At 44.0% G+C, this 22989-nt stretch overlaps 1 protein-coding gene across 4 annotated transcripts in view; it reads left to right on the top strand.

Moving 5' to 3' along the window:
• The first annotated feature begins 6241 nt into the window (after window positions 1-6241).
• HIVEP3 (HIVEP zinc finger 3) overlaps window positions 6242-22989 on the top strand; it is a 456791-nt gene continuing 440043 nt past the window's right edge. For 3 of the 4 annotated variants that reach the window (XM_082687126.1, XM_082687128.1, XM_082687124.1), the window contains exon 1: window positions 6243-6416. The gene's annotated coding sequence lies outside the window, so the exon portion shown is untranslated. Of the gene's footprint in view, window positions 6417-22989 lie in introns of all 4 variants that reach the window. The other variant, XM_082687130.1, reaches the window with a different exon arrangement.

Raw genomic sequence — 22989 nt, 5'->3', positions numbered from 1 at the left:
GGCCTCATGGTAGGCCGCAAGGGGAAGATAGCAGCTGTACTTCTTTGATTCTTTTTTTCTCCTAGTTCATTCCCCTCTCCCACCCTGCCCCCTTTTCCTACTACTCTGTATGAAGAATACTGGGGTAGCTAACCTCCCACCAGGGAGGGCACTTGCAATGACATCACCAGGAATACTACAGTGCCTGATGACACTTGTTTCCCCCGCTATGTTTGAGATGAGACTTTCGTCACTCAAATGAAGAGAAAACCTAGGGGCCGCCGGATGGCCAGCGGGGTGGACTGATTCTTCTTTGTTAATTCTGCCAGCTCTATTCTCCACCCTTTTCTGCTTTATTCTTTCCCTGGGAGGCTGAGCCCTATGGACTACATCATCCGGACTCCCTTGCCTAGAGGGTTTTCTGTCCAGGTCAGCCGATGATAGGTACTTGCTGATTAGAGAATGGGAGGAAAGCAAGAGTTCAAGATGCTTTTTCCCTTCTGGCTCTGCTTTGAAGCCATTCCTCTGGCAGGGTCTCTGCCTGACTATAGCTCCTGCTAGACATTCTCTCCTCCACATCCCCCCTCTCCTGTTTCCTATGCTGCTTCTTCATTCTCAGGGGTGGTAATGGTTTCCCGCTGTTGTTGGAATGTGGGTGCCTTCTCCCACCCCACAAACGGTCCTTTCATTGAAGTCTTCGCTTGAGCCATATGGGGCAAGCTCTGTTTCCTGCTGCGACCTGACTGATCTAGTGTCCGTTTCCTCCCCCCAGCTCCTGAGCCCTTGAAGAATAGGAACATTGTCTTAGTCATCTCTGTATGCAAAGGTTATCTGGTCATAAAATGTTAAATGAATCAATCAAAGCTGTGCTGGAGATCTGTCTTTTCCTATGAATTTTGCAAAGCTAGAACAAAGAACAAACTTAATCAGCAGCAGGTTCTTAATTTCTCTTTCCAGGAAAGCAACCCCTGTTCTTTCCACATCACCTCTTCCTGATGTTCCCAGTGCCCGCCCCGGCATCCCAATGCAGTACTGGGCAGGGACCCAGGCAATGGCTTTCCAAATCAGGATGTTGATTACAATTGTACATCCAGATATGTTATTCTAAATGGGCCACATATCCCTGTGTGAAGCTTTTGCACGTAATTGCTAGTGCAGTGTATCAGTTTTTTCGACCCTTCAGGCTTCTGAAGGTGCTTAATCTCTTTTATTAAGTGACTCTCCTCCACTAAATAACCATCCTGGTCTCCTTCCTCTAGGCCTTGTTGCTACAGATAAACGAATCTGTGCTCTGGAGTTGTTGACTAATACATCATCTCTTCCAACTGATTGAAGGTGGTCAGTGCTGGGAATGCAGACATCGGGGGCCGGGGGGATGCTGATAAGTTAAATGTAGCTTTCAGAGATCATATCTGAGGAGATAGAGAAGGCACAGGGGCATGCTCAGGTCAAAGAGTTCAGGTGGAAGAGGTCAGCACCCGAATAAATCATCTTAGGTGTGGTACCATCATAAGAGTTCAGTCTTCTTCTTCTTCTTCTTTTTTAAAGATTTTATTTATTTATTAGAGAGAGGGAGAGAGAGCATGAGAGGGGAAGGGTCAGAGGGAGAAGCAGACTCCCCACTGAGCAGGGAGCCCAATGAGAGACTTGGGACTCTAGGATCATGACCTAAGCTGAAGTCGCTTAACCAACTGAGCCACCCAGGCACCCAAGAATCCAGTTTTCTAAAGCAGTCCTACTAGAAATGCTTCCTCCCCAGACCATCCCTCCCTTCCTATTTTCAGAGTGTAGAAACAAGTGGCTGAAGCATGGGGGGAGGGTAGAGATCTGGGTAACTCCTGATATAGGCAAAGATTAAGGATTTCTGTTTATATTTCTAGTTTCAGTTATCTATTGTTGGGATATATTGGAGAGTCTTATTTTCCTTAGTGCTTACTAGTAAATGATAATGCACTTATATATTTTTTTTTAAAAAAGACTTTATTTATTTGACAGAGAGAGAGAGACAGTAAGAGAGAGAACACAAGTAGGGGGAGTGGGAAAGGGAGAAGCAGGCCTCCCATGGAGCAGGGAGTCCAATGTGGGGCTTGATCCCAGGACCCTGGGATCATGACCTGAGCTGAAGGCAGACACTTAATGACTGAGCCACCCAGGTGCCCCATGCACTTACATTTTTATGAGTCTATTTACTCTTCAGAGAGTTATAGGATGTGAAAGCTGGCAGAATTCTTAAAGATTATTCATATTATCTTTATTTCATTTATGAGAAAATAGAGGCCTAGAGAGATTGTGAAGTGCTGTTACTAGGACTACATGAGTAGTCCCAATATAACTGGAAATTATGAGGTAATAGTTTCAGGTGTGGCTTGATGTGGCTACTCACTGCTCAACAATGTAATTGAGGTTCTTATTTTTGTCCTTCCCATTTGGCCTTCCTCAGGATTCACGTACTCTCTGGCAATCTAGTCTCTATCCCTGTGATCACATGTGGCTGTACTAATTCTAGACCTTCTATCATTGACAGGAGCTACAGCAGGGACAGCAATCTTCTTTTTGTCAGGAAGTCCTAGAAAATGTCGTTTCAAGCCCCATTGTCTTGACTGGGCTTCATGTCTTCCATGGAATTGATTTCCGTAAGCAAAGAGATGGGATAGAATGATTGCTTTAAGCCAACTAGGCTTAACTCCTGGAGTTTGGAGTCAGGTTAAGCAGGACTACTTGGGTTAGAAAGCAGATAAACTGCATTTCCAAAGAAATGTGGTGCTGATGGTGGTGCAATAAAGGAGTGAGTACTGGGGAGGCTGACTGCAAGTATCCAAGGGCAGGGACTCACCCAGGGTCAAGCACTTGGTTTTGGCCAAAGTGGGACTAGAACCCAGCTCTCCTTCTCAGCATTTGCACATGGATGGTTATGTAATCCCACTTGAGGTAGTACATTTTACACAACAGACATCTAAATGAAACTATGGGTTTTCTTGTTATATTCAGTTTATTCTTTGGCTATGATTTAGTTAGTTGCAATAATGAGTACAATTGTCTGAGTTACTTAATTTTGCATCTCATTAAGCCATGAAGGTTTTCAGGAGAAATTGAGTAGATTTCAGAGATGAGAGCCGTATCATTTAAATAAGTGTCTTTCAGTCTTACTCAGGGTTTAACCATCTTATGGAACATTTTTTTGGTATTGGAATACAGTTTTTGGATAACCTGTATGAGATGCCTTAGGCCTGAATTTTTGCTTCTCATCCTTCTGGGAAAAAATGCTTGTTAATGTCTCTCAATGAGATCTCTTCCTCTTCTTCGGGGATTATATAAGCAAAGAAGAGTTCTGAGCACTCACCATGGGCCAGGCACTGTGTTAAGCTCTAAGGATACAGAAAGGAAGACTACAGACCCCAAGGAACTCCAGGTTTAGTGGGAGAGGCAGATAATTAAATGGGTAAGTAAGATGCCACAGCAGGAAGTGCAGTAATAGGTGGAAGAATAAGGTGCTTTAAGAACACAGGGGAGGACAGAATGTTGGGAGTAGGGAGAGCCAGGAAAAGTTTTCTGGAGGAGAACTCCTTAGGGATGGTTGAAGTTAGCTGGGGAGAACAGGGAAGGGTATTCTACACAGAGGGGACTCATGAACACGGAGGCATGAAATCTTACAGGGTATTGCCATGAATGTCCCAGGAATTCAGAAGGGCAGAAGTACAAGGGCAAGGTAGAGAGTGGGGAGAAAGTGTGTGGGAGGGCAGGCAGGTAGGAGGTGGGACACAGACCTTGGGGGCTCTGTGTGTGTGTGTGATGGGATGATTCTAAACAGCTGTAAAGGTAGGTAGGTAAAGACAAGGTCTGTGTCTTAGACATAATTCTTTATTGATTAGATTCTATGGTTGCAGGCAACTCTGGTTAATTTCCAAAGAAGGAGTACTCTGGAAAGAGATAGGATCATTCAGAAAACTGAAGGAAAAGCTGCAACACCCAGGCTCTGAATGGAGTTCTGAAGGCAGAGATAGCAGGAATTACCTGGGAGTCTCCTTGGTTGGGAACAATCAGGTCCAGCCACTTTCAGTTTTTATGTGGCTCTGCCAGGGATTCAATTTCCGGATGAAGACAGTCATATTGCCTCAGCTTGAGGGCACACCTAGTCTGGGTTAGTTAAGGTCAGCATCTTGATTGACAGTCTCATCAAGCCTGTATTTCACGGGGAGGGGGGGGGGCGGACAGTGGGTTCCTAAAGCAAGATCAGGTGTTGTTAACATGAGAAAGAGGAATGCCGGCTGTATCAGCTAAAGCAATGGGTGTCCACGTCCACAGCTGTTTGGAAGCTAGATTTGAAGAGAACAAAAGATAAAGGGAATCAGAAGGCAAAAGATGATCAGGGTGTGAATTAGGGCTGCAGTAGTACCAATGGAGAAGGATTGTGGTATTTAAGAACTGTTATGGGATAAAAATTGATGGTTGACTCTAGAAAGAGGAAAAAGGAAGAATCAAAGATAGTTCCCAGGTCTTAGTAGGCAGCAGTAGATGTCCCTACTGGAGAGAAGGTAGAGAGCAGGGAGATGGAAGATGACAAATTGCTTAGGACACACTATGAGACTTAGGACACAATGTGAGAAACCTGTGGGGGCATCAGGTGGATGTTAGAATCTGAACCAGTAACTGAACTCATAGACATGGACAACAGAACCTGGGAAGGAATTTGGGAGAAGTCACAGAAAACGCCAATATTTAAAATAGGCTTGCCAAGGGAAGGTCAAAAGACAGAAAGATTGGAGAGGAAGAGGAATGCCAGGAATGTTCAGGGTCATAGAAAGCTTCAGGATTCAAGGAGAGAGGGGATTTCAGCTCTAGTACCAGCAGAAGCCACATTCTAGGGAACTAATATATAAACAGGAGATGAGGAAGGAAGGGGAAAAACATGTAGGCCACCATTGCAAAAATCTTGGATGAGAAAGGGTAGCAAAATGCAAAGTAGCTGGAAAGGGTACAGCCTCAAGGGAGTTGGCTGGTTTTTGTTTTCATTTGTTTATAGGTTGATTTTTTAAAAAACGAGATAGAATTCAAAGACCACACAATTTATTCTTTTAAACTGTATTATTCAGTGGTTTTTTAGTGTATTCACAAAAGTTGTACAGTCATTACTTCCATCTAGTTTCAGAACATTTTCATCACACCCCAAGAAGCCCCATGTCCATTAGCAGTCACTCCCTATTTTCTCTCACTCCCAGGCCCTGGTGGCCATTCATCTACTTTCTGTAGATTTGCCTATTCCAGACATTTCATAAAAATGGACTCATACGCTGTGTGGTTATTCATGTCTGGCTTTCTTAGTTTTCAATGTTCATCCATATTACTTCATTCTTTTTTTATGGTCTGGTCATGTTCCATTGTATGGATAAGCCATAATTCACCCTTTCATCGAATGATGGGCCTTCTAACTGTTCCAAGTTTTGGCCATTATGAACAGGCTGTGAACATCTGTGTACAAGTTTTTGCATAGGTATGTTTTCAATTTCCCAGAGTACATACTTAGGAGTGAAATTGCTGGGTCTCAGTTTATCCATGCTGGGAGAGACTTGATCTTTGTTTACAGGCTGAGGGTACTGGCACCAGCGTAGAAGGAGAGGTAGGAGATACAGAGGGAGGGTGTGGAGAGGTAAGTGCTGGAGGAGAAGGGCCACTTAGTTCAGCATTCCTCATTTTCTCTGTTGGAACAACCCTAACGCCCTAACCTCGCTTCTCAACTACTAGACTCTCTGCACACACATCACTCTTGCTAACCAGGGAGCGAATCCAGCGCGTGGATGAAGCACCCTGGGATCCGTCGCAGATGCATCCGGGTTGGTGGCTCCTTTTCTGTTGCAGATCACAATTTTGGGGTCTCCTCTGAGACCCCTACAGAGCCTGGCCCATTCTGGTTTGGTTTTCTCCCATAGATGTGTCCACGGCTGAATAAGGACAATCCACCATGTAGTCTGCGTCTGATTCCTAGTTCCTCCGGCCATAGAGGGCTCCCAGCCATCCCGGATTAGGAAGGACGAGCGGTACGCACGGCCGGAGACCTAGAACCGCAGCGCTCAGACTTGGTGCGTTGCCCGTCGCCCCCACCGCGCATGCGCCGCTCCCTGCCAAGGAGGAGGCGGGGAGTGGGCGGGGCGGGCATCTCTCAGGCCAATCGGAAGCGAGCGCCCCCGCCCTCCCCGCTGGTGGACCGAGCTTGACCCCGGCGGTGGGCGGAGGAGGCGGGGCCAGCCGCGCGGCCGCGGAGGGGGCGGGGCCCGGTGCCTGGAGGCGGGGCCTGGGGCTGTCAGTCCCGCGGCCGCCGCCGCCGCCGCCGCCGCCGCCGCGGTTCCTTACATGCGGTGACCGGGTGGCTGCCAGCGCTGCCGCTCGCCTCCCGCCGTCCCGGCATCCCGAGCCGCCTCCCGCCGTGCCGGCCCGGTGCGCAGGTAAGGCCCGCCGCGTTGCCGAGCTCTCGCGCCCCCTCCTCGGCTTCGGTCCGCCGCGCGGGCGCCCCCTCCGGGCTGTGTCAGCGCCACGGCTCCCCTGGCCGCCCGGGGGCGGTCCCGGGGGGCGGGACGACAGTCCTCCCCAACCCCCCGCAGCCCCGGGCGCCGCGCCTGCAGCGGGGTCCCCGGGCCGCGCCTCCGCGGCCGGGCGTGGGGCTGGAGCCGAGCACCCCCTCCCGGGCCGATTACACAATCGCAGGGGCTGGGGGGCGGGGGTCCCCTCCCGAGGCCCGGCTCCACACCTGTGCCCGCGACGCGCTCCCGGGCGGAGGGCAGAGACCCAGCGCGACAGTGGGGGCCCGGAAAGTTTCACTTTGTGGTCGGCGTTTGTTGACATCCCGGAGATGCGGGGAGATGGAGGCTGAGCCGCGAGGATGCGCCTGGCGCGCAGCGTTCCCTTTGCCCCGGGGTGGCTCCAGTCCAGGTTTCCCTTCCAGAAGTCCTGCCGAGAGCCCTGCCCCGGGGCCAGAGGCTGCTGCAGGGCACACGGGTCGGTCCGCCTTGCGTTAGCGAGCCCTGGCCCCAGGATTGCAGCAACTGGGGACAGCTCAGCCCCCCGCTCAGCTCTTCTCCCTTTCCTAATTTAGTATTGACATTTTAGACCAGGTAGGCGAATTTACGTAGCGTTTCCCTGACAGTTTATATTTGTGAGGTGCTTGCCGTCCTTGATTAGTTAATTAAACAAGGTGGGAAAGCAAAATAAATCCTGAAACTGCATGGCTAATGTCTTTAGTCTAGCAACTCTTTAAGAGCCACTGAGAGCTTTAGGCTGTTTTTGCGGTGAGATGCTTTGGGCCAAGGTGCTGCCGGGAGAGCTAGCTAGCTTGTGTCTACTGGTTGCCTGGGAAGGTTTTGGTAAGAATGGCAAGGCTTTCTCTGCCTCTCTTTGCTTATGCTGTTTATTAAGGGTCGCCACCTGTGGTGAGTTATTTGATCTTCTCAAGCAAAGGAGGTTTTGGTATTGCTGAGGAGGTAGCTAAGGAAAACCAACCAACCAACCTGAGATCCAGATTAAGTTTGGGTACTTGCCTGTTATACCAGGTTACCCGCCTGGTGCAGAAAACCTTGGCTCTTCCTGTGCTTTCCCCATCTTCCCAGAAGGACTGTATGCAGCTGGGTTGGTAATACAGCTCCTCCTTTAGTACGCAGACCTCTTGCTACCTGTGGTTTGCAGACCTGCCTAGGGACATCCTTTACCAGTGGGCTTAATTAGCACTTTTATCTGCCCATTAAGCAATACGGCCTGAGATCTCTTGTAATCAGGCACTGTTGTAGTGTTGAATCTTTAATAATATCTAATTCATGTTAATAGTGTTCCTATAATAATCTTTCTATTAGTATGCCAGTTCTGCAACACCAGTACATTTAGTATAGACACAGCAATTTACTAGAAATATTATCATGGCAAAAACAATTCTCCAACAGATTTGCAGCCCACTTTACTTAGGTAATGACTGCCAGAGGCTGTTAAGGTTTTTTAGTCTTGGATGCAGTAGGTGTTACTGATCTATGAGGTCATTCCTCCCCGGAATAATGGTTTCAGTCACTGGGTCACTTAGCTATTTTTTCTGGTTATATCCTCTGAGTTTCACCCCCACGCTGATTTCTTTTGGGACAAGGTGTGGAGCTAACAAGATGCGGTTGTGATTTGCCAGCCTCCTTTTTTTTTTTTTTTTTAAAGGTTTTATTTATTTATTTGACAGACAGAGATCAGAAGTAGGCAGAAAGGCAGGCAGAGGGAGAGAGAGGACGAGAAGCAGGCTTCCCGCTGAGCAGGGAGCCGGATGTGGGGCTCGATCCCAGGACCCTGGGATCATGACCTGAGCTGAAGGCAGAGGCTTTAACCCACTGAACCACCCAGGCACCCCACCAGCCTCCATTTGAAGAAGAATTTAAGAAAATCTATTGTGTTCGGGGACTTCTATTAGAGTTGCAGTGGTGATTTTATTAACATATGTACTGGATACTGGTTTGGATGCTTTATAGATACTAAGTTATCTCATTCTCACAATGACCTTGTAAGGGAGGTACTGTCATCATCCCATTTCAGACAAGGAAATCAAGGCCCAGGTGATTGACTCAGTTTGCACGGTTAGGTTAGCCAGCTTCTAACCCAGGGAACCAGAGTTCAGAGTTCAAGTACTTAACCAGCTACTGTGCTGTCCTGCTTCCACAGGTTATTCTTTTAACAGGTAATTATTTCTACCTTCTGTCTGTACATCATTGCATTCTGTAGTATGGGTGAAGAGTATAGTGAAATGACAAACACTGGGGTTGGGGCTCCTGTGGTCTTCACTCTGCCGCCTGCTAACCTGTGATGTTTGGGCAAGACAGGCCCTCTCCCTGTTTTGCATTCCCTCCTTGAGGGAACAGCAGCAGCTGAAGCAGTTGAACTAACTCCACTTCACCTGGTGGGGTGCTGGAGAAATGGTAGGTTGAGAGGCTGCCTCTTAAATACCTCGATATTATTTTATGCTGTTGTCACCAGCGTCGTCCCTTTTGTAATTAAAAAAATGAAAGAGGACCAGGAGAGAAGTCATCCGGTAGCACATGTGAGGGACATTGGTGGGAGGACAGTTTGGCGTGACTCTGCAGGAGGCTTGGGGTCGGATGATGGCAGGCTCAGAGTGCAAACCTAGGAGTTCTCAGAATCACAAGAAGTCAGGGTTGATAGGAAGCTCTGTCATGGGGTTTAACACCCTCCTGTCCTTTCTCCCTCCATCTCTCCAGGGGATAAGCCTTCACATGTGTGCCCCTTTCTACTCACCGCTTGTCCCGCTCCTTGTGGGATGCCTCTTGGGTCAAACGTTGGGTCAGCTTCACTAGTGCACCAAAGAAGCTGGGGCGGTGTCCAGTGATAGGGAGTAGGAAACCGCAGAAGGATTCTGGGCCCTTCTGGCTTGTGCTCTTGAAAGACCATCATTGACATAAAACCTGGATTAGAGGGGGAATATGAAACCAGGAGGACAGTTAGGAGGCCTTGGCCAGAATCTAAGATTGGGGTGATCCAGACGGAGACAGGCGGTGGCATGGGGTAACAGAGGGAGGAATGGACCCCAAAAGACACTCCACACTCCCCTATATTTGCCTGTCCAAAAGCATCAGAGGGAAGAACAAGTTAGTTTCTCCCTGGGGTGAGGGCGGCATTGGAGAACCCCTGCATGGAGCTGGGGAGTCTGATGGGGTGGGGATGAGAGACAGCTGTGTATGTCTATTCCCTAAAGCTTGATAATAGACTGTGGCCAATGCAAGTCCCCTGCAGACTGAGAACACATTTTCTTTCTTCTCAAGAAGGGAGTGTCCCATTTAAATACAGCGGGAAACTCCCTGTGCTTACTGAAGACTTGTAATGCTATTTATTTCCCTGTGGGGGTTGCAAGCTCTCACTCGGGGTCCTTTAGCTCCTTGCGGTGCTTCCTGGTCACGTCGGGAATCTGGTGTTGTCTGAAGTTGTATCAGACATGTTGGCCATGCTTTTCTGTGCTTTCGTCAGGAAGCCTTCTTTGGGGGATGCTGTTTTCCAGGGACACCTGTTAGATAAGTGCGGGAAAGCCAGCACACCTTGGGGAGTGCTCAGAATCATTACAAGAGTTGTTCCTTCAGTGAATCTTGGAACACTGCATCAAAAACTAATGATGTATTTCACGGTGATTAACATAACACAATAAAAAAATAAATAAAATTTTTAAAAAAAGAGCTTTTCCTTCTAGTGCAGATTATGGGGCACTTCAAAGAAGGCGGGGGTGAGACGATTGCCACATGGACTGGCAAACAAGATCGTCTGGAAGAACCAAGTAAGATTTACACAGGAAACCGCAAAGACAGGAAAAATAGTTGGGAGTATTATAAGTTTATTTTTCTCTTGTTAATTTATGTGTTTCTGGCTGCGGATGCAGCATGTCTTGAATATTCATACTCACAAATTTATATGCTGAAATATGTCGTCTAATAGTGGATGTGGAAATAAACTGTATAATCTCAATAATTTTTTTTTTTGGCCAGGAGAATATTGGTCTAGGTTTTTCAATATCTTTTAGACCAACAATTCTTTTTTTTTTTTTTTTTAAGATTTTATTTATTTATTTGACAGAGAGAGATCACAGCAGGCAGAGAGGCAGGCAGAGAGAGGGGAAGGGAAGGAAGCAGGCCCCTGCTGAGCAGAGAGCCCGATGCGGGACTCGATCCCAGGACCCTGAGATCATGACCTGAGCCGAAGGCAGCGGCTTAACCCACTGAGCCACCCAGGCGCCCCTAGACCAACAATTCTTAAGTTTTGCCCCCTAGTGAGTGTGTGGCAACGTCTGGGACATTTGGGGTTGTCACTAATGGGGTGTGTTCCCCTGTCATTTAGTGGGTGGAGACTAGGGAGGCTGCTGGACATCCTACAATCCACAAAACAGTCCCCACAACCAGGAATTGTTCAGCCCCAAATGCCAACAGTGTTGAGATTGACGAAATCCACTTTAGATTAAAAACAAAACAAAAAAACCAAAGAATTTTTTTTTTCTTATGAGGGCCAAGTTGAAGCTAAGGGGAAGAGGAAGAAGAAGGTCATATAAGGGGTTCCTTGACTCCCGGAAAGTGACCATCGTCTCCTCGCTTTGGACCTCCAGGAGGGAGAACCAGCTGCACTGGCCGCTGGAGTACGGGCATCCGTCTGCCACCCAGGAGCTATTTCAATAGCCGGATTGCTCAACACACTCATTTGGAACAGAAGTAGAGGCCCTGGTAGTGGGATGAGGCTGGAGGGGTGATTTCTGGAGGCAGAAGCTTTGCAGGCCAAGAAGGGAAGCTGGGTCATGCCAGAGTAATTTTGAAAAGTTCTAGGGAGTTTTTCAAAGGTGATTTTGTTGAGGACAGTGAGTGTGGGGCTGTAGAAGATGCTGTCTCTTCCCTAGGAGTGCATGACCCCTCTGGGTTATGAATCTGAGGACTTCCCGGATGTTGCTGGGTTCAAACACAGGGCGGAGAGGGAAGGACCCTTGGTTTTGTGTTCAGGTTGAATCTGTGTCCTCTCCCCACACCACACCACTTTAAAAGCTTTTTTTTTTTTTTTTTTTTTTCAATGATACATTTTAAGTAGACGCAAATGGAGAAAAGTGTATGACAGACCCCTGTTCACTGGATGCCAAGCTTCAAGGATTGTCAGCTCCTGGCCAATCTTGAATTTTATTCCACCCCTTGTAGACTCCCTCCCCACTCTTTTTTCTTTTTTTTTTTTTCTTTTTTTTTAATCTAGAAAACTGCTTACATAATTCCTGATCACCTGCCTCCTAGGAGAGGCTTGGGAGGGAAGGAGGGAAGTGATATTTCGGTGCTTGGGTCTCCCCAGAGGAAAGCTGGTAATGGACATGGATGATTCAGAGAGCCCCGAGAGCCCGGGAGATAGGACTAGGTCCCAGGCACATCTGGGCTGGGGGCACTGGGCTCTTCTTGCAGGGAGGGGAAAGTGCAGCCGATGGGACAAGTTTCATTCTTTTGAAGCCTCCTGGTGGACAAGCACACCTCGAGTCTCTGCTGGTAGAAATGTGTTCCTGGGTTTTGCGGCTGAGGGTCCTCTTGGTTCCTGGAGGGCACATCATCTGCCTGTTTCCTTGTAGGAAGACCCCCTTCCTGTTGCATGACTCCTGAGATGTACACTGTATGGTATGAAGCCAAGCGTTCTGTGTGGTCCTCTGGCTCTGGCTTGAGGGGTCTTCATTGCCTGACGCCTCCCTGGAGAGCACAGGGCAGGCTAGGGGTGGGCAAGGGAGGCATTATTTCCAGGGGTTTTATTTTTTATTTTATTTTAATTAATTAGTTAATTTTTAAAGATTTTATTTATTTGACAGAGATCACAAATAGGCAGAGAGGAAGGCGGGGGTTGGGGGGTCGGGAAGCAGGCTCCCTGCTGAGCAGAAAGTTTGATGCAGGACTGGGTCCCAGGACCCCGAGATCATGACCTGAGCTGAGGGAAGAGTCTCAACCCACTGAGCCACCCAGGCGCCCCTCTAGGGGTTTTATTTATTTACTTATTTTTCCTCCAGGGGTTTTAGATCCTTGTTTGCAGCTGTGGCTCCCCTGTATTTGTTGGTGGATGTAGGGCTGTCCTGTTGTTGCCACTGGCAGTCCACGCCAGATGGGAACGCCATCAAGGTTTGCACTTGGCAAATAGGGCTTTCTTTTTAAAGTCATGTCTCCGGGAGCTACAAGATTAATTTCTTTTTTCTTTTGTAGGCCATTGGAGAATTAGCATGCATTGACTTGACTTCGGTGTTATGTTGAAATATGCAGACAAAAAATGACTTTAGAAGTTGAGAGAGTTCTTGAATAATCAGATAATTGATGTCTGCAAATTTTAATTAGTGCTGGTTTCTATACATGAACGTTCTGGACTCAGTTCACAAGCAGCTCCTTTAGTGTGCAGTTCTGGAGCCCTGAAGGGCTGGATTTCCCATCCTTATTTTACTTACAAAATACGTATTTTAGCCTTTCTTTATTCCGCATCGAGGCTTAGGTGGCATCAGCCGATTCTGAACATCCTGTATCTGCCATCGTGGGTTTTCAGGTGTCACACCTTCCTACGGGGACAGCAGCTCCTAATCAGTGAACCGTAGTTGTTTACTCACGGCCTTTACTGGGGGCCAGCACTTTGCTCACATTTCCTCTATTCCTGAAGACCCTTCTAGGTAGGACTTAGTATTCCCATTTTACAGATAAAGAAACTGAGGCTTAGAGAGGTTAAGGAATGCTAGGAGGTAACCGTGGGTTTTAACCCAGGTTTGTTTGATTCTAAAGCCTGAATGCTTTCCACCTTGTCTCTTGGTGAAAACTCAGCAGGAGTTTGTAGGAAGGTTGGTAGAGAGGATGGGGCAGGTGCTGTGAACGGGGCTAGGAGGCCTGGTTACTCCAGCTAATGAAATCCTCACCCGGAACCCCTGGGACACATTGCTTTTGAGCGTGATAAATTACTTGTGTCCTATTTTTGAGCTGACTGTGTAAAACAGAACCACGCCCTGATAGCCCTGAGCCAAATTTGGTCACCAGATGTGTTTTATTTGGTCTGTATGGTGTTTTATTTTTTAAAAATTGGATTAGTTGTCAGCGTTTAAACAGTGGGAGATTTCACCCTGAAATTTCTAATTTCTTGGCTTCTCTTGAGCCCTCAGAAGATCTGGCAACACCAGGCCCACATTCCTCCTTGGCAGTAGTTAGTAAAAGCGGCTGCTTCTTGTTTGCCGTCTTGCCACGCTGCCGTCTTCATTCGTTTGTATTACTCGCCAGGACTCGGATGGCGCTTGAGTTAGAGGCACCCTTATGGGAGTTAGGCACATTCTCTCTGCTAGTGTCAGGGATGCATTACGGGAGGCTTGTTCTGTATTTAAATGAACAGTCCCCAGCAGTTTTCCTCACTGCAGAGCATGTAGAGAGGGTGACTCTACTGGGCATATGAACAGATACAGCCACACCCTCCTTCTGTGCCCCCCAGCAATGGCTAATTGGACTCTGGATGGGTTCTTGGACGAAGGTGGACCAGTTAGATATTTGGGATTCGGACACTGAAATAGTTGAACTGGGGAACCTCAGGCAGGAAGGACTTCTGGATTCAGGCTGACATTAGAAAGGTAGATGAGTGAGCAAAAAACCTGGATGGTGGGAGATGACAGGGAGGTGAGAGGGTGCTCAGTGGTGGAGAGGGTGGAACTGTCTGGTCTCTGCTTTCACTGGACTTCCTGCAGTGGGGTTGCTCTGTAGCCATTGCCTTCACTCTGTGGTATTTATTGCAGTGTTCCAGATTCTTGTGATAGATCAGGGAATAAAAACAGACAAAGGTTTTATTCTCGTAGAGCTTATATTTGGGTTGGGGGGGGCGAACAAACAACTCTGAACAAAAAAGCAAATAAACATAAAATATGTAAGGTGGTGATAAGGGCAAAGAAGAAATAGAAACTGAGTAAGGAAACAGGATGCTGGGGGTTATGCTATTATTTTAGAGAGGTGGTTCAAGGAAGGCCTCTTGATTTAGTGCTATTTGAGCAGAGATGTGAGTGAAGTGGGGAGTGAGCCATGAGGAGACCGAGGGGTGCTGCATTCCCTGCAGAGGGTTCAGCAAGTGCAAAGGCCCTGAGGTAGGAGTACACTTGACTTGTTTGAAGAATAGCTAGAAGGGTATTGTGACTGGAATGCAATGAATAAGGGGAGAGGGGAAGTTGGAGGGAACGTAGGGTGTCATATCTATATTAAAGACTGATTTTATTCTACTGAGATAGTGAGCCATTGGAAGATTTTGAGGACGGGTTGCACGATCTGGCTTCTGTCTTAAAAAATGTAAATGCTGTATGGAGAATAGAGAGTAATGCAGCTAAGGTGAATCCAGGACAAGTGATTAGGAGGCACTGTGATAGTCCAGATAAAATACAATGGTGGCTTAGATTAGGGTGGAGGCAGAGGTAGTGAGAAGTAGACAAGTTCTGAATATATTTTGAAGGTTCTGAATATATTTTGAAGGACTTGAGGATGTATTTGGTATTAGATGTGAAAGAAAGAGGAATCAAGACAATTCCAACCTTTGAATAAAAACATTGCTGTATTTGTTGGCATTTCCCCTTCTTTTCCTGAAAAACATTCAAAAGCAACAAGGGAGGTGAAAAAATAATAATGAAAACCTTGCAAACTTCTATTTTTTCACAAAATTAGGAGAGAAATGTAATCCATAAGCTTCAAAATGTGTGTGAAGAGAGAGTCCTGAATAGATGAGATCAGGTGGAAGGCTTGTGGGAGGAAATGAAGAGAAGCAGCATGGAAATGGTGAGAGAGCCCAGGAACTACAGATCTTAGAAAGTTCTAGAAAATCATGCTCTTTGAGGTAAAAAGTGCAACCCGGTGTAAAAAAGCTCTGTCCCTTGCTTGTAGTAAGTGTTATAGGAACTGGGCATGCGGCTCCTGGATGTAGGTAGGTTGGCTCAAAGAAGCAAAAGAAGTGGGGTTACCTGAAAAACCACACTGGCAAGCTGCCATGTTTATGGGAGGTGTTCTGTCTCTGTGGGAGCAGGAAGGAAGGGCCTTTGGATTGCAAAAGAATAGATCATCTGAAAGAGTATGGTGGCTGTCCTCCCCTCTCCTGGCCAGAGGAACCTCATGCAAATACTTTAACTGCCAAGGAAAACATTCATCCAATGGCAGTGAAGAAGGAAAAGGTAGCCTTCTGTTTCTGATAATGGTAAGCAACGTTATGTGGACCAAAGTTTCTACTGAAAAAAATTAAGAAGTTTAGTATATTTTTTAAGTTAAAAAATTAAATTTCCTTAAAAGCACTAAAGAACTGAGAAGAGAGACAAGGGCACTTGCAGGTGGAAAACTAAGGTCTAGTGGGAACCTAGAGGGAAGGTCGATCGTTGGAAGGGTTAAGTTGCTTCTGCCCTGAGAACATTTGTTGATTCTAGTAAAACAGGGCTTTGGTTTTGGCAGCCTTGCAGGACAAGGAGGTTAGAAGTCAAAGTCTGTAGCTTGCCCAAGGTAGAGAGTCTCTTGGGGGCCATTTCCACATAAAACTGGAACTACTCAGGGTAAAGGTGAACCAGAAGTAAAACCGTCTCTCTTTCCCCCACTAGAGACAGCAGAGAAGGTTGCCCAGGTACTGAGAGGGGCAAGATGAAAAGGAAAACATAGGTTGTAATCACTGGCCAGCCTTTTCATAGATTTTGAGGATTGTCTTATATCACCTTGATTTTATAGAACTGCTGCCATGAATTTGGTTTGACTATAAGCTTCTTATGGTCATGAGTGCTGTCCCCCTCCTTTTTGTGGGACCCCAGCCTTGTCCTTATTACATGAAACCAGCAATGAAGTCACCATGTTGGAAAGCATAGGAGAGAAACTGCATCCAAGTGACGTTGTTAGACAGGCGGGATATTCACCACTCTACTAATGAGGATGGCAGTTGACATTGTTAGAGCCATATCTGGTTTTTCTCTCATTGCTTGAGCTTATTTGAGTTGGACTATTTGTTATTTGGAGTTGAAGGAATCAAGACTGACCCAAGAATCGACAGAAAGATCAGGAAAGAAGAGAATTGAATTCAGAAACACACATGTATGGGAATTTCACCTGACTGGATTGGATACTCCTCAGTCATCTTTGCTATGGATTCTCTCTTCCCAGTTTTTAAGTTGGAGATGGAAGGGCTCAGGTCTTGGACCTCTTCTCCATTCCTAGATGATTTTTTCCTGTTTGATGGTATTAAATATCTATTTATACATGACTCCTAAGTTTATATCTCCAGTTCTCATCATTCTTCTGACCCATATATTCATTTGCTCACTTTGATTCTATGCTGTAGTATCTAATAAGATCTGAAACTTAACATGTCTTATCCCAAACTTATGATTTTCAACTTCCCTACCCCAAACCTGCTCCTTTCCCTTTATTCTCAGGCTCATAAAAGGGTACTACCACCTATCTAGTTGTTCAGACCAAAATCCGAGAAATTATCCTTGAGTCTTCTCTTTCTAATAACCCCCACATTTAGGTCAACAAGTTGTTGACTTTAGGTCAACAAGTCCTGTTGACTCTGCCTTCAAAACATACACTGGATCTGAGCACTTACCCTGGCCTCTACTGTTCCCACCATCATCCAAGCTATAACCATCCTTTGCTTGGATTATTGCAATAGCCTCCCCTAGTCTATTCTATACACATAGTTAGAGGAGTCCCCACTCTTTTTTTTTTTTTTTTTTTTTTTTTTTTTTGAGAGGGAGAGGGGGAAGATGGGCAGAGGGAGGGGGAGAAAGAGAATCTTAAGCAGGCTCCACACCCAGCACCAGAACCCAATGTGGGGCTCCATCTCACAACTCTGAGATCATGACCTGAGCTGAAATTAAGAGTTGAGCCCTTAACCAACTATGCCACCCAGGCTCCCCTAGAGGATCTTTTAAAACATAAATAATATCATGTTGCTTGCATGCTCCAAACAAGTGTTTTTCCATTTAGAATATCCCCAATCATTGCCACACTCTATAGGACTGTGTACAATCTGGCCCCCACTAGGTTTCTAAATTTATCTTCTGTTTCTTTCTCTCTTACTTACTATGCTACAGTTAAACAGGCCTCTTTGCTCTTTCTAGACTGTCCCAAGTACTATTACTACCTCAGGGCCTTTGCAGTTCTTCTTTCTGATCTTGTTATGGCTTATTCTGTGACATCATTCCAGTCTATGGTCAGATATAGCCTCTTCAAAGTGGTGATCTCTGATTCTTGCATGTAAAATAGCCCTTGCCTTCCCCCTCTTCACACCCTTACCCTGCTGTATTCCTCAGAATACTTGTCACAATTTCGTTTATTGTATGTATTCTTCATTAAGTTTAAGCTTTGAAAAGAGGAATGTTGCCTTATTTAATGCTTATTCATAGCACTGGAATGATGTCTGGGTCATGGTTTGAGCCAACACATATTTTTGAATGGCTTATTAAATGAAATTAGAATGATAGAGATAGCATATCACAATTTCTAAGAGACATATTATTTAACAAGTGGTTCTGAGAAAGTGGTCAGGCATTTAAGTATAAAACAGATTGCTATTATTATTTTTTTTTTAAGTAGGCTCTATGCCCAACATGGGGTTGGAACTCACGACCTCAAGATTGAAAGTGGCATGCTCTACCAACTGAGCCAGGCAGATACCCCTAAAATAGATTATTAATAAGCGGGTGTTATGAACAATTTTATGTCAACACATTTTGACAATTTGGACAAAATAAACAAATTTCTTTAAAGCCTGACATCAAAACTAACACAAGAAGAAATAAAAAATCTGAATGGATTAAAGAATTAAAGAATTGAATTAATTATTAAAGACCTTCCTACCAAACAGATAAACAAACAAACAAAGAGGCTCTGTAGGCCCATATAGTCTTTCTGATAAAGTCTTCCCAATGTTTAAAATGAAGTAATAAGATCAATCTTACACATTTTCCCAGAGAACAGAAAAAGATGTAATATGTTCTCGCTTATTCTTAAGAAAAGCCTTTATACCAAAACCTAATGAGGACATCATAAGAAAAGAAAATTAAAGACTGAGCCCTCTCATGGACATTGATACAAAATCCTAATCAAAATATAGTCAAAGTGAATTCAATAAAAGGTTAATAACTTTTTATCCTGTAACCAATGGAACAGGTTTCAGGAATTCACAGGTAGCTTAACATTTGAAAATAAGTCAAAATGATCCCCCAAAATAACAGAATAAAGAGAAAATATATATAATCATTTCAATAGATGTGGAAAAAAGATTTGATAAAATTCAACATTGATTCATCATAAAAAAAAGTAAGTCTTAGCAAAAGAAATTCCTTAATATGATAGTAAGTACCTACAAATAAAGCAAACATCATACTTGATAGTGGAGTTGAAAGCTTTCTCTCTGGCATGGCTGCTCTCACAACTTCTATTTAATATTGCATTAGAACTTCTAGCCATTGCAGCGAGGGCAGAGAAAGTAATAAAACTGTCACTTTTAGGAGGCAAAATGGTTGTATATTCAGAAAATCCAAAAGAATCTTTAGATAAGCTCTTGGAATTAATAGGAAAATTTAGCAGGCTGTTGGATACAAGGTAAATATATAAAAATCAATGGTACTTCTGTATACTAGTAACAAAGAATAGAAAATGAAATCTAAAAAGTGATAGCATTTGCAATAGCCTCAAAAACACTAAATTCATCGGAATAAATGTAATAGAGATGTATAAGAGCTCTACACTGAAAACAAGAATATGTATTGAGAGAAATTAAAAAAGACTTTAGTAGATGGAGAGATATACTATGTTCATAGACTGGGTGACTCAATGTTGTAAGGATGTTAATTCTCCCAAATTTATCTGTAAATTATGCAAACTATTCAGAATTTCAACAGGTTTTTAAAATAGACATTAACTGACTATGAAATTGATAGGGAAAGGAAAAAGGCCCAAATTAGCTTAGACAGTTGTGAAGAATAAGAACAAAGCTGAGAGAACTTCCACTACCAGACATAGAGACTTATTATAAAGCTATAGTAATTGAGCTTGTGGTATTTGTGCCAGAATATACAAAGGGCCCAATGGAACAATTTTATTAGGAAATTTAGGAAGAGACCATTATAAGTTCACCTGATTTACAGCAAAGGTGACTCTGAAATGTAAAAGAGAAAGGATGTCTTTCCAATAAACAGTGCTGGTTCAATTTAATATCCATGTAGAAAAAATGAATCTTGACCTCTTCCTCAAATCATTTCACAAAAATTAACTTCAGCTGCATTGTAGATCTATGAGAGCTAAGGCAATAGAGGTGTTAGGAGGAAAGAGAATGTTTGTGTAATCCTGGGATAGCAAACATCTCTTAAAGAAGACACAAAAGCACTAACTATAGAGAAAAATATTGATAAAGTAGATTAAATTGAAATCAAGAACTTCAGATCATCGAAAGACACCATAAAGGTCAAGCTAGGGGCACCTGGGTGGCTCAGTGGGTTAAGTCTCTGTCTTGGGCTCAGGTCCTGATCTCAGGGTCCTGGGATCGAGCCCCACATCGGGCTCTCTGCTCAGCGGGAACCCTGCTTCCCCCTCTCTCTCTGCCTGCCTCTCTGTTTACTTGTGATCTCTCTCTCTGTCAAATCAATAAAATCTTAAAAAACAAAGGTCAAACCATAGAGTAGAAAATATTGTAAAGAACAAAAACCAGTAAGGGAAAGGCAAGTAGACCAGTAGGAAAATAGACAAAAAAAGGACAAAACCAAAAATAAATAGTACACACAGAGGATGTTCGAATGGTCAATAAGTATATTAGAAAGTCCTCAACTTCATTTGTTCTCAGGGAAATGCAAATTAAAGCTACAGTTAGTGTCTCTATATATTCACTAGAATGGACAAAATTAAAAAGTCAGATAATAGCAGGTGTTGGCAAGGATATGAACAATTGGATTCTTCTATATTATTGGTGGGAGTATACAACTACGTTGAAAAACTGATAGTCTATTAAAACTGAACGCACTTACTCCATACTCCAAATTCCACACCTAGGTAGATACCCAGCAGATGTGTATGTATGGTTATAAACAGTTACATGAGAATGTTCGTGGGACTCATATTATTAGGAGCCTCAAACCAGAAGTCACCCAAATGTCCAACAGCTGTAGAATGGATAAATAAATCATAGTATAATCATACAATGGACTGTACACAGGAATAAGAGTAAGTAATCTATAACTAACATACAGAGACGTGGATGAGTTTCTCAAGCATGATGCAGGGAGAAAGAAGCCAGATACCCAAACAGGCAGAACTAATCTTTGGTGATGTAAATCAGGAGAGTGGTTGCCTAGGAGAGGTAACCACTGGAAGGGGATTACCTTAAAGGGGCTCCTTGGGTGTGGGTCGTGTCTGTTTTCTGCACCAGATGTTATGGCTCGTGTGGCAAATGGGGGTGTGGCACATGGGGTGCATGAAATTTACTTTGTGAAAATTCATTAACTTGTGCACTTACACTTTGTGTACCTCTCTGTACGTAATTAATTCTTCATTAAATTTTTTATTTAAAAAAAACTTGGATCTTCACTTTGGTTCTCAAGCCAAAGTAAGCTACAGCTAGATTCAATATTTAAATATAAGATGAAAATTCCACAATTAAATATGGGTCCACATTTTGAAAATCTTGGTACCATAAATTGCACTGCGTAAAATTAAAAAGTTCTTTCACAAAGCACAATTAAAATTGTAATTAAATATAAGGTAAATGTCAAGCTAAGGAAAAATATTTGTAAAATAGTCATAATATAGTATGTGTTTCCAGTCATGTCATCAAATATTAAAAGATCGATAATACCAGGTGTTGCTGAGGTTTTTCAGAAGAGTACTGTCATATCCTGTTGTTGGAACTATTTCTATAGCGTTTGTATTTTTTGGTGTGTGTGTGTGTGTGTGTGTGTGTGTGCGTGTGTGTGTGTGTGTTTTGTATTTTTTGTATTGTATTTTTTATTTTTATTCTAATTTTTTATTTTTTTTAAAGATTTTATTTACTTATTTGAGAGAGTGAGAATGAGAGAGAGCATGAAGGGGGGAAAGGGAGAGGGAGAAGCAGGCTGCCTGTCCCAGTGTGGGACTCGATCCCAGGACCCTGAAGTCATGTCCTGAGCTGAAGGCAGACACTTAACTGACTGATCCACCCAGGAGCCCCTTTACAGCATTTTTAGAGGTGTTTGGCAACATGCTTTAAAATTGAAAATGTGCACCCTATTTGACCTAACAATCAATTTCCAGGAATTTTATCTCAGAAAATATTTGTGTAAGTGTGTGAAATTATATACATATCAGGATCAAATATTCAATACAGCATTTTTTGATTATACTTAAAATTGGAAATATTTTAAGTGTCTATTAATATAGCACTGGGTGAATAAAGTAAACTTTGTATAATAAAATATACTATGTCTGGTAGAAAGAATGATATTGTTCTGTAGCAACTGAAAAAGTCAGATGGCCAGGAGAGACTGATGGCTGATGGAAAGATTAAGTTCATGAACATTCATTATCTCATTTAAAGAAATATGTGTTTTATTGGAAAATACTGGGAAAATATATACCAAGCTATTATCCATGGAGATTATGAGAAATATCTCTTCATAAGTTGTCTGAATTTTTTTTACAATAATGAACATATTACTTTTGTAGGTAGAAAAGCAGTGACAAAAGTTACAAAAAAGCATAATGAAGTTTCTTACAGAGAATGAACCCACATAAGTAAAAATATTCATGAGACATGTATCAAGATTGGTAGAAAGTAGACCAAAGTGTCAACCATGACTATCTTTTGGGGGTAGGATTACTGATGATTTTCATTTTTCTATTTCTTTGCATTTTCCAAATTTCCTACAAGTTTGTGTTGCTTTACCAGTTGAAAGATAGTAATCAGGATGATTAAGTTCTATCTGTATTTTACCAGCTTCATGACAAGGATGGAACTCCTAACAAAGGCATTCTTTCTCCATCCTTCTCGCCTGTCTATTTACCTTTATCTGCTGCTTCTGTTCCACGGGGCATCTTACCTTCCATTTTTCTACAGAACACAGATATGTTCTCCTTGGAAAGAATTCAAATGATGTACAGCATAGGGGGAAAAATGTGGACGTCCCCTTCCCAGTTTCACGGCTCTCCCATGATTCTTTTCTGTACATTTGCTCATGTATGTACATCCAGCGATGCAGTCTTTTTTAAAACATTAAATGGGACACTTGCCCTCTACTTCTTAATCACATGCTGCTCAGGAACGTGGACTCTCATGTTGTTTCACCCCGATGTGACTTGCCAAAAGCCCCTTTGCCCTTTCCTCCCATGCCTGCGTAACCAGCAATTACAGCATGCAATTATTTGATGTTTTTGCTAAGGACTTTGGAAGGGGGAAGCTCAAAAGGGACAAGGCATGACAGGGAGGCAGACCCTGCCATAGCCATGCAGGCAGCCGAAGGACACGGGGGCAGTGCGGTCACACACCAGTTGTCGTTACTCA

The sequence above is a fragment of the Mustela nivalis genome (genome assembly GCF_964662115.1).
Source record: "Mustela nivalis genome assembly, chromosome: 10".
NCBI classification, from domain to species: Eukaryota; Metazoa; Chordata; class Mammalia; order Carnivora; family Mustelidae; genus Mustela; species Mustela nivalis.
The sequence above is the reverse complement of the archived record's forward strand: the minus strand, read 5'-3'. Positions and strand labels throughout refer to the sequence as shown.